Source organism: Anabrus simplex, chromosome 13 (assembly GCF_040414725.1).
Source record: "Anabrus simplex isolate iqAnaSimp1 chromosome 13, ASM4041472v1, whole genome shotgun sequence".
Classification (NCBI taxonomy): Eukaryota; Metazoa; Arthropoda; class Insecta; order Orthoptera; family Tettigoniidae; genus Anabrus; species Anabrus simplex.
In genome coordinates, this window is record NC_090277.1 from 60,871,209 (window position 1) to 60,882,912 (window position 11,704).

Here is an 11,704-nt window from a genome sequence, read left to right on the forward strand (position 1 = left end):
TTGAATACAAATAGTAAATAAAACTATATTGTGAAATTAAATACATATATTTTTTATAACACATCACGAGAAATTTAAGAGTTTGTGTCGGCATCAAGTATAATGCAATGATAATAAAGTTTGTATGAAAGTTTCACAAAACACTAGACTTCAGACTCAATATCAAATTAATAAACAAGGACAAAAAATTTTCGATCTTAATTCTGGAATTGAGACATTGCGAACCACCAAAATATCAATGGGATGGGTGTGCCAGGATGGAGTGACACAGTTTTCTGATGTTTCGTAGTACAGGTGAAACTTTCAAGCGAAGCGTGACTCCATGTAGACACATTTTTTATTTATTTCCATATTTAAATTTTTCTTCATTTCTCCCTACTGGAAAATTCCAAGTGTACTCCTAGAGATAATTAAAAAGACATAGTAATTATTAGGGAAATAATTTTAAGGTGGAAAGTGTGGTCAGAAAAAGGGAAAACAAGCTTCTGAAAATGCCTACAAAATGGTGCAAAAATGTGTTGATGAAATCACATTAGTAAGGTTTAAACCAATTACATGACCTCAATTACTGGGTTCTAATAATTAATAAACTTATTGTATTGGGTTGCACACAATATTTCAATGTTTTCGACACCAACTCACTGGCGCTTTGAGCTCAATATATTCTTATGCAGTGAGAAAATTTTCACTCAACAACTACAGAAACCAATGAAGCATATCTTTTCAGCACTCGTAAATTGAGTTCAGTCAACGTTGCAAAGGTCGCCACATCTGGGTTATTCTTCAGATTTAATTGTAATTTTTCCTTAGCAAATCCATCAAGGTTCTCCCTAACAATCATCAACTTCTCCCAAACTCTGATTCGCAACAGGCAAATACCAAATTCCAAATCTAGGTCTTTGTTGTTGAGTAATTGTTGAGCCTGATTGATGGCTTCTGCGTAAGTAAGTTCCCAGAGCACATATGAAGTATTTGATTTTATCAAAATTTTCGCTCAAGGAAAAGGATTCAGTCTAATCTTTTAAAAACGCCCTAAAATGTCCTGTGGGTGGGGGACGCAGATGAAGAATACACGCACGGTATGCCCTGTCTGTCGTAAGAGACTACTAAAAGGGGCGACCAAGGGATGATTGAATTAGAACTTGTTATTAGTAGCATCACGCGGGGAAAACCATGGGTCGCCTTTGCTTGCGAGTAGTACCACTATGTTAGGTACACAATAGGTTTGTGATTAGTAGCTATAGTGAGTGGGTCACTATGGTTTACTGTACCCGTGATTAGTCCTCTATATGCGAAACACCACGGGCTTACGTTGCCTGTGATTACTATCACTGTATGAGCGACACTGTTCTACTTTACTAGCGATAAGTACCATTATCAGGGGCCGTTGATCTGGATTTAGGACCCCTTTGGAGAAAAAGAATCATCGATTCAGAATTGTGCTTCGTAAGCTATTTGCTTTACGTCCCACCGACACAGATAGGTCTTATTGCGACGATGGGACAGGAAAGGCCTAGGAATGGGAAGGAAGCGGCCATGGCCTGAATAAAGGTATAGGCCCAGCATTTGCCTGGTGTGAAAATGGGAAACCATGGAAAACCATCTTCAGGTCCGACAGTGGGGTTCGAACCCACTATTTCCCGGATGCGAGCTCACATCTGCGCGCTCCTGACCACACGGCCAACTCGCCAGGTGCTTCGTAACCAGTCCCTTGGTCAGTAATACCAACTTTTCAATACAGTTTCTCGGAAGGTGGGGCATTGCGGGTCGGATTCACTGATTGTTTTAAGTTCATAATAATTGTTCGTCATCTTTTTGAATTCTAGCCAGTGGATCGATTTTGGAATTTTTTTTAACTTTCAGTACTGTGAGCTGGCTCCGCCGATTATTTTAAATTCATATTTATCTTTTCATTCTTCATCATCACGTTATAATTCTAGACAGTGGATGAATTTTGGACTTTTAAATGGTCGTTGCATTTCGTCTCATTTCTTACCATTTTGACCTACGCTAGTGTCCAAAAGTTAAGCGCAAGTTACGAGTAAGCAGGGCAACAGGAAATAGACAGCAAATCGCACAACATTTGCACCTACCAACCTTACATTTTCGCTCTGTATAGGAAAGGAGTATTCCCTGCTTTGACTAGCGGCGTAACCTCAAGGTAAACACAGCCAGTGTCTGCGCCCCATATTCCCTGTCTTGTTTGCCCTGTTATAGTGTGCGGAGTGTAGCCTGGTGGTGAACGTGACGACGTAATGGCACAACGCGACGCCATTTGGACCCCGTTTAGCAGGGTAGAATACTCGGCCGCCTGGAAGCAGGCCAGACACAGACCGAAGTCTCCGTATCCTTGAATGTGCCACAAAGTGTCATTTCCAGGCTCTGGAGACGATTTCGAGACACAGGAGATGTTAGTCGTAGGCCATTACCAGGTCAACCAAGGGTAACCACCCCACAGCAGCACCGATATCTGGCCTTAACCGCCCGACGAAATCGGAGTGCACATGCAAGACAATTAATTGTCGATGGAGCCTGCAGCCGTCTCAGGGGTTGCCGTTTCCAGGCAAACTGTGTACCGGGGGCTCAGAACAGCAGGGCTGTTTTCCCGACGTCCAGCGGTGTGCGTCTCGCTCACTCCAGCTCAGAGACGGGCCCGTTTACTGTGGAGCCGTCAACATCGAAACTGGACCATGAATGAATGGAGGCATGTGCTCTTCACAGATGAATCCCGCTTCAGTTTGCAGAACGATTCTCGTCGCACATTAATCTGGAGAGAACCGGGTAGTCGATACAGCCACAGGAGCATCGTGGAACGGGAGGGTTATGGCGGTGGTGGCGTCATTGTGTGGGGCGGCATCACGTTGAATGGCCGTACGGACCTGCACATCTTCATGGGTGGTCCGAGGAATACTGTAAACGCTCGGAGATACAGGAATGAGGTACTGAGACCACATGTTCGACTCTTCAGAGGTGCAGTTGTTCCAGACTTCCTCTTAATGGACGATAATGCCCGCCCGAACCGCGCTATTCTGGTGGATGAATTTCTGGTTGGGGAGACATTCATCGCATGGACTGGCCAGCTAGGTCTGAGGATCTGAATCCTATAGAACATGCCTGGGATGCATTTGGGAGGCAAATTGCATCCCGTTAGCCTCCACCAAGGACCCTCCAAAACGTTCGCATTGCCCTTTCGGAAGAATGGGACCGACTGCCACAAGAACTCCTGGACCATGGGATAGAGAGCATGCCCACGTCGCTGCGAAGCATGTGTGGCCGTTAGGGGTAACCATACACCCTATTAACAGCATATTTTCTCGTGGAAGACATTGTCAAATTTTGTTACTTGTTGTCAAAGGTGTATCTTGGCTATCAGAACCTTTCTGACACTGTTTGTGTTTGGACAAGTTGTGTGACGTATGGTGTGTGAATCAGCTTCCGTTTATTCAGCAATCCGTCTGACATTCCTATCAGGCGGTATGGCCTCGTTTAGTGATTATGCTTAAGTTTTGGACACTAGTGTAGATGTAAGGCCCCTTTAAAGAAGAAGCATGATCATCATCATCTTCATCATCATCATCATCATCATCATCAGTATTCTCACAAGAAAAGTGAAACAAATTCTGTTTATTTCGCTTCATCTGATGTCTCCAAATATATATTGACGTATCTGTATGGAAATAGCTATATTTTTGGAAAGGTGCTGCACCTTCAAATCCTTTCATGAGTAATTAGCCACTTACTCACTTTTAAATCTACCATTTAGGGATTTTTGTGAGGGTTTATTGAACTTTTAGCCATGAGTGAGTGGCACAATCTAGAAATAGTTTGGGAACCTCTGCTATAGATCATTCTCACGTTATTACCGTGTGTCAGAACTCTGCCTTCTATATGCAAATGGCGCCGTGTTTTACACGAGTTTCCACTGTCCTTTAAAGCCGTTTTGTCTAGGTTACAGCGAAGTCCCTTGCACTCGATGGGAAGTTCGTGCGACAGAAATGTTACCCTGGTAACCGTGCAGGCTTTGATATAAAGTATGGATGAATGTGCAGACAATGTTGCCTAGTAACCGTGCAGGCTGGTTGCCGTCTGAAATTGATGGGTGGCCATAATCTGATTTTCGCGAAGGGAAAATTGGTTTCATTTTTCTGGTAAATCGTATCTTGCGATTATTTATAGCCTTGGATATTGGTAGGTGGTGCTATTTTGTGACATGGAATGGGAATTTCGTCTTCTAGATCAGCTGCAATATTTTTGAACGTAGATCATGATGTTACATATTTCTTTCAATTTATCAGAACTCTTTATCTCCCACACTGTGAGACCCCAAAATATCTTGGTGTTACTTTAGACCGCACACATTCTTATAAAAAACTTCGCCTGAACACCAAAAACAAAGTGGCTGCCAGGAATAATGTGGTACAGAAGCTGACTGGAACAAGCTGGGGAGCACAGCCAGACACAGTGAGAACCTCACTACTAGCATTATGTTAGTCGGCAGCAGAGTACGCTTGCCTATTAATGCACAGATCTTGCCGTACCAAAGAATTAGACGTAGAAATCAATGACAAGTGTTACATCATCACAGGCTGTCTAAGACTTACATCGCGAGAAAAATTGTACTATCTTGCTGGCATCACACCTCCTGCTACGTGAGGTAGCAGCCCGTAAGGCAAGGCTACATCAGTAAAATCTCAAGGTGATCTGCTGTATGTACTTTAACTAGCACCATCACGGTTAAGTTCACGCAAAAGTCTCTTGAAGACCACACAGAAACTTGACAGACCACAACAGCACGCAGGACTCACTTTGTGGCGAGCTAGATCTTGGACGATCGAAAACACCTCGTGAAGAATTACCCGCTGGACATTTTGAGTACTGGGGGACTTGGAGATCTCTAAATAGGCTGCACTCGGATGTTACTAAGTGCAAGACCAGGCTGCACAAGTGGGGATATTCGGTGCCTTCTGTTTGTATGGATGTAGTGAAGTGTAGACTACGGCCCATCTGCTAGAATGTCATCTTTGTCCTGCCACATGTATTGAGAATGAGCTGCTTGAGGCGACAAGGAATGCACTCGACGTTGCTAATTTCTGGTGCACCACAGTATGAACCTATGGTGTACAATTTTTTATGTTTTATTTTCATTTGACATTTTTTCTATATCTTTATATACAGGATGTCCCGGAAGGAAGGAGCCATACGTTAAGTGGTGATAGTATTGGTCATTCTAAAGCGAAACCATTATTTGAACATATGCTTTATTTTCAATAGTTTCCGAGATATTGTCTATTTGTACTCAGGTGGCCATGGTAGGCAAGACGGTTGCCATGGTGACGTTTGTTGATAAAATTGTATGTTTAGCGTAGTTGGCTTACCAGAAAGTATCGTATTTCACAGTTTGTACATTTCGTTTCTTGCAAATCTAATTTTTCCTCGACGTTGTGTCGAATGTCATGTTGCATGGCCACCAACGTCACGCCGCTGCATTATTGTTTCTGGGGTTGCTTAAAGAACGAAGTGCAAACAAGGGAGGACTTGCTTGCTCCCATTTGAAATGCTTTTGGGCACATTAAAGAGAGGCATCAACTCCGATTAGCAATACAGCATCTCTCTGCAAGAGCTGCAAAATGCATTGAACTTGGTGGGGATGTTTTTGAGAGTAGGTTCTAAAGGGAAATGGACAATTATACGGTAATTACACATACGTCACAAAGGGAAATTGACAATTGGCAATAACATAATACGGTCTGTATCTCGGAAATTGTTTGAAAATAAACCATGTGTTCATATGATGTTTTCGCTTTGGAATTACCATACTATCGCGCCTTAACGTATGGCCCTTTCCTCCCGGGACATTCTGTATATGAAATGGAAGGAAACGGCGTATGGCGTTTAGTGCCGGGAGTGTCCGAGGACATGTTCGCCTCGCCAGGTCTTTTGATTTGACTCCCGTAGGCGACATGCGCATCGTGATGAGGATGGATAATAATAATAATAATAATAATAATAATAATAATAATAATAATAATAATAATAATAATAATAATAATAATTTCGTGTGGCTATTTCTAGCCGAGTGCGGTCCTTGTAATACAGATCCTCCGATGAAGGTGAGTAGCATCTGCCATTTGTAGGTAACTGTGTGTTATTGTGGTGTTGGATAGTGTTATGTGTGTTGTGTGAGTTGCAGGGATGTTGGGGACAGTACAAACACCCAGCCCTCGAGTCACTGGATTTAACCAATGAAGGTTAAAATCCCCAACCCCGCCGGGTATCGGACCTGGGATCCTCTGAGCCGAAGGCCAGTACACTGGGCATTTAACCAACGCGTCGGACGAAATTATGATGAAGACGACACATACTCCCTGTCCCCGTGCCAGTGAAATTAACCAGTGATGGTTAAAATTCCGGACTCTGCCGAGAATCGAACCCGGGATCCCTGTGACCAAAAGGCCAGCACGCTAACCACTTAGGCATGGAGCCGGACATTCTGTATATATAACTTTGCTTCTGACACGATATAAATCAAGTAAATCTCCCCAATAACCCCTGTAAGCCGTAAGAGTACTAAGTCCACTGTCGGCAGGCCTGAAGATGGTTTTCCGTGGTTTCCCGTTTTCACGCCTCGCAAATGCTGTACCTTAAATAAGGCTACGGTCGATTCCTTCCCACTCCTGGGCCTTTCCTGTCTTACCGTCGACATAAGACCTATCTGTGTCAGTGCGACGTAAAGCAACTAGCAAAAAAAAAAAAAAAAAAAAAAAAAAAAAAAAAAAACGAGTACTAAGCGGGGAAAAACCAAGGAATCTATACCCGCTCTCTCATTTTCCACGCCCATAATTCTATGCGTTCCCGTGTAGCGGAAAAATGTATATATGTTTTACATGCAATTGTAGATTGTAATTACTACATGAATTAAAGCCCGGTTTTTTATGCAGTAACAGGTTAGATTGCAAACTGATTTGGTTAGTAGGAAGTGTCGGCCACCCGCTCTTGCATAATGTAGCAAGAGTAACATATATTTAGGGGTTCTGATGGACAGTACCCCTAATGTCTATGTAATCCCCATAGCACAATGGTTGTGAAGGTAGACTATACTTGTTATTCGCTTCAGTAAGTTTGCATTCTAACCTATTAATGCATAAAAATCTGGGCTGTATAACATGGTATAATATATGAAATACCGTATGGCCTACGGAGAGGTCTGGTGCAGGTCTTTTGATTTGTGACCCGTGGGTAACCTGCGCAGCGTGCTGAGGATGAAATGACGATGGAGACTGCACATACATCCAGTCTCCGTGCCAGGGGAATCAACCAATTAAGGTTAAAATTCCCGACTCTGCCGGGAATCGAACCCGGGACGCATGCGATCAAAGGCCTGCACGCTAACCACTTAGCCATGATAAATAAATAATAATGTATTCTTTATCCCAGCCTATCACCTATTCACTGCTAACAATGAAATGTTTTCTTTGTGGACGTAAACAAAAGCGTGGTTCTTTCTCGTGTTGTGTCTGCTGGTGCAGCTAGGTCTCGCGGATGCTGCAAGCGATATATTCTTTTTCTTCACTGTGTTCTGTTTTGTTTCATTTTTATTTCTCTCTTCCTCTCCTTAATCTGTTTACCCTCCAGGGTCGGTTTTTCCCTCGGAATCAGCGAGGGATCCCACCTTTACAGCTTCGAGGGCAGTGTCCTGGAGCGCGAGACTCTGGTTAGGGGAGACAACTGGCGGAGGACCAGTACCTCACCCAGGCGGCCTCACTTGCTATGCTAAACAGGGGCCTTGTGGAGGGATAGGAAGATTGGAAGGGACGGGCAAGGAAGAGGGAAGGAAGCGGCCGTGGCCTTAAGTTGGGTACCATCCCGGTATTTGCCTGGAGGAGAAGTGGGAAACCACTTCCAGGATGGCTGAGGTGGGAATCGAACCCACCTCTACTCAGTTGACCTCCCGAGGCTGAGTGAACCCGTTCCAGCTCTCATACCACTTTTCAAATTTCTTGGCAGAGCCGGGAATCGAACCCGGCCCTCCGGGGATGGCAGCTAAGCACACTAACCACTACACCACAGAGGCGAACCTTTTATTACATCCGTTCCAAGTAATTTTGTATGCTCTTTTGAAGTTTTGCAGTGTTTTCTTTGTTAGCTTGCTGATTTAACCCTGCCGGTTCACTAATTTCACCTAGATGTTTAAATTTGTCTAGTTGGGCGATGTTTCCATATTGGTGATTATTTATTTATTTATTTATTTATTTATTTATTTATTTATTTATTTATTTATTTATTTCATGCCTTCATTTGTGGCGAAGTTAAGGCTCACAGCCCTCTCTTACACTTAACGGTGGGCTATTGAAACCTGATCTAGTCTCTTCCTTATAATTTGTCTTTTCATTAGGCGTTCACTGCCTCATGATGTGCTTCACCACAGCGTTAGTCAACCAAAAGTACAGGGTGTATCGACATTTAATAATAATAATAATAATAATAATAATAATAATAATAATAATAATAATAATAATAACGCTTTTTATCACACATGTGGTGTCGTGATTGCGACTATGTAGCACATGTGGATTTAATTCTATTTTACGGCTGGGTGCCCTTCTTGACGCTAACCGTATGCGGAGGGATGTAATTACTATTGCGTGTCTCTGTGGTGGTTGGTAGTGTGGTGTGTTGTCTGAATATCAAGAGAGAAGTGTTGGGACAAGCACAAACATCCAGTCCCCCGGCTAGAAGAATTAATCAGACGCGATTAAAATCCCCGACCCGGCCAGGAGTCGAACCCGGGATACTCTGCTGAGATATCATGCTACTTCCGTTCGCCAGCTAGAGCGGAAACTCGCAGTACTGCGTCTATTTCATCTTACAACTTGGAGGAGACAACATGTGTGTACATATAATTTATGATCTTTCACCCTCCCCTTAAAAAACATGTAAGTATCTCGGAACATTCTTATCCGTGTGTGTTGCAATTACTAAGCGAGTGAGTCGAGCGAGTTGGCTACGCAGTGTGCTTTCTTGATTTTCGTATGAGTGTATTCACAATTACTAAGCGTCTTAGCAGTGTGATGAACGAGTTAGCTACGCGGTATAGATTTTTTTTTTTCGTGCCGAGCGAGTTGGGTACGCAGTGTGCTTTCTTGATTTTCGTATGAGTGTATTCACAATTACTAAGCGTCTTAGCAGTGTGATGAACGAGTTAGCTACGCGGTATAGATTTTTTTCGTGCCGAGCGAGTTGGCTACGCAGTGTGCTTTCTTGATTTTTGTATGAGTGTATTCACAATTACTAAGCGTCTTAGCAGTGTGATGAACGAGTTAGCTACGCGGTATAGATTTTTTATTTTTATTTTCGTACTAAGCAAATCATTTGAAGTGTTAGGTATGCGATATGTGCACAGTGTGTTTTTAGCTATGCGATATGTGCACAGTGTGTGTGTTAATCATTGAAGTTGTACTGAACACATCAAACAATGTTCGATTCTAGGCTTGCTATGTTTCAATCTAAACAAAGGTATCCCCTAACATGTTGTATCGGATCACATGTAACGACATCGAGTACAGTGTTCGATTCTACTTATTTTGTGTTCTGAACACATCAATCAATGTACAGTGTTCAATTCTAGTCTTGTTATGTTTTCAATCTGATCTTCCGACATCGAGTGCAGTGTTCAATTCTAGTCTTGTTATGTTTCAATCTAAACAAAGGTATCCCCTAATACAGCGTTCGATTCTACTTATGTAGTGTTCTGAACACACCAGCCAATGTTTTAATCACATGTTGAAGTTAACGACATCGAGTACAGTGTTCGATTCTACTTATGTAGTGTTCTGAACACACCAGACAATGTTTTAATCACATGTTGAAGTTAACGACATCGAGTACAGTGTTCGATTCTACTTATTTTGTGTTCTGAACACATCAATCAATGTACAGCGTTCAATTCTAGTCTTGTTATGTTTTCAATCTGATCTTCTGACATCGAGTGCAGTGTTCAATTCTAGTCTTGTTATGTTTCAATCTAAACAAAGGTATCCCCTAATACAGCGTTCGATTCTACTTATGTAGTGTTCTGAACACACCAGCCAATGTTTTAATCACATGTTGAAGTTAACGACATCGAGTACAGTGTTCGATTCTACTTATTTTGTGTTCTGAACACATCAATCAATGTGCAGTGTTCAATTCTAGTCTTGTTATGTTTCAATCTAAACAAAGGTATCCCCTAATACAGCGTTCGATTAGTGTTCTGAACACACCACACAATGTTTTAATCACATGTTGTATCGAGTACAGTGTTCGATTCTACTTATTTTGTGTTCTGAACACATCAATCAATGTTCTGATCACATGTTGTACTGGCTGTCTCATAAGGAGCTATGTATAGCCGCCATCTTGCATCCGCCATCTTGCGCAAGCATCCTTAGGGCATCTCTAGCCATGGATCCTTGAGCCGTCTCATAAGAGCAACCACCATCTCGCGCAAGCATCCCTCATAAGGAGCCTTGTATAACCGCCATCTTGCGCAAGCATCCCAAGGGCGTCTATGTATAGCGATCATCTTGCATGAGCACCTTTAAGGAGTCATGTATAGCTACCATCTTGTGCAATTAGCGTCGAGAGATGGCTGCTGTAGAATTTTTCTTTTTAAAATTATCCGCTACCACATAGAGTGTAGCACTGAGGTTTGCGATGTAAGATGGTGGATGACAGCTGCGCGTGAGTTTGTAAAGCATGTGGAATTTGCCGCCACCACATAGATGGCAGCACGGTGCTCAAAGATGGCGGATGACAGCTAACAGAACTTTTCAAATTACCCGCTACTACAGAGAGCAGCACGGTGCTCAAAGATAGCGGATGACAGCTAACGAAATTGCCCGCTACTACGTGCTTAAGGTAGTAGTCATAAAGAGGGCAGCACGGTGTTTAAAGATGGCGGATGGCAGCTAACGAAATTACCCCGCATGAGGGCAGCACGGTGCTCTGTTGATTAAAGATGTCGGATGACAGCTAACGAAATTGCCCGCAGCATAGTGCTCAAAGATGGCGGGTGACAGCTGTCAAAAAGAGCATGTAGCTTTGTAGAGCACGTGGAATTTGCCGCCACAACAAAGAGGGCAGCACTGTACTCTGTTGCTTAAAGATGGCTGTCACAAAAGCGCGTGGGTTTGTAAAGCATGTAGAATTTGCTGCCACCACATAGAGGGTAGCACGGTGCTCAAAGATAGCTGCTGTCAAAAAGCATTTTTCAAATTATCCGCCGCCACATTTCAAAGGTATCTAGCTAAAGATGGCAGCACGGTGATTAAAGATGGCGGATGATAGCTAACAGAACTTTTCAAATTGCCCGCTACTACGTGCTTAAGGTAGTATCCATAAAGAGGGCAGCACGGTGTTCTGTAGATTAAAGATGGCGGATGACAACTGACGAAATTGCTCGCAGCACGGTGCTCAAAGATGGCGGATGACAGCTGCACATGGCTTTGTTTCCAAACAAGAGCACGTGGAATTTGCCGCCACCACATAGAGGGCAGCACTGTTCTCTCTGGATTAAAGATGGCGGATGACAGCTGTCAGAAAAGCATATAGGTTTGTAAAGCATGTGGAATTTACCGCCACCACATAGATGGCAGCACGGTGATTAAAGATGGTGGATGACAGCTGTCAGAAAAGCACATAGGTTTGTAAAGCACATGGAATTTAC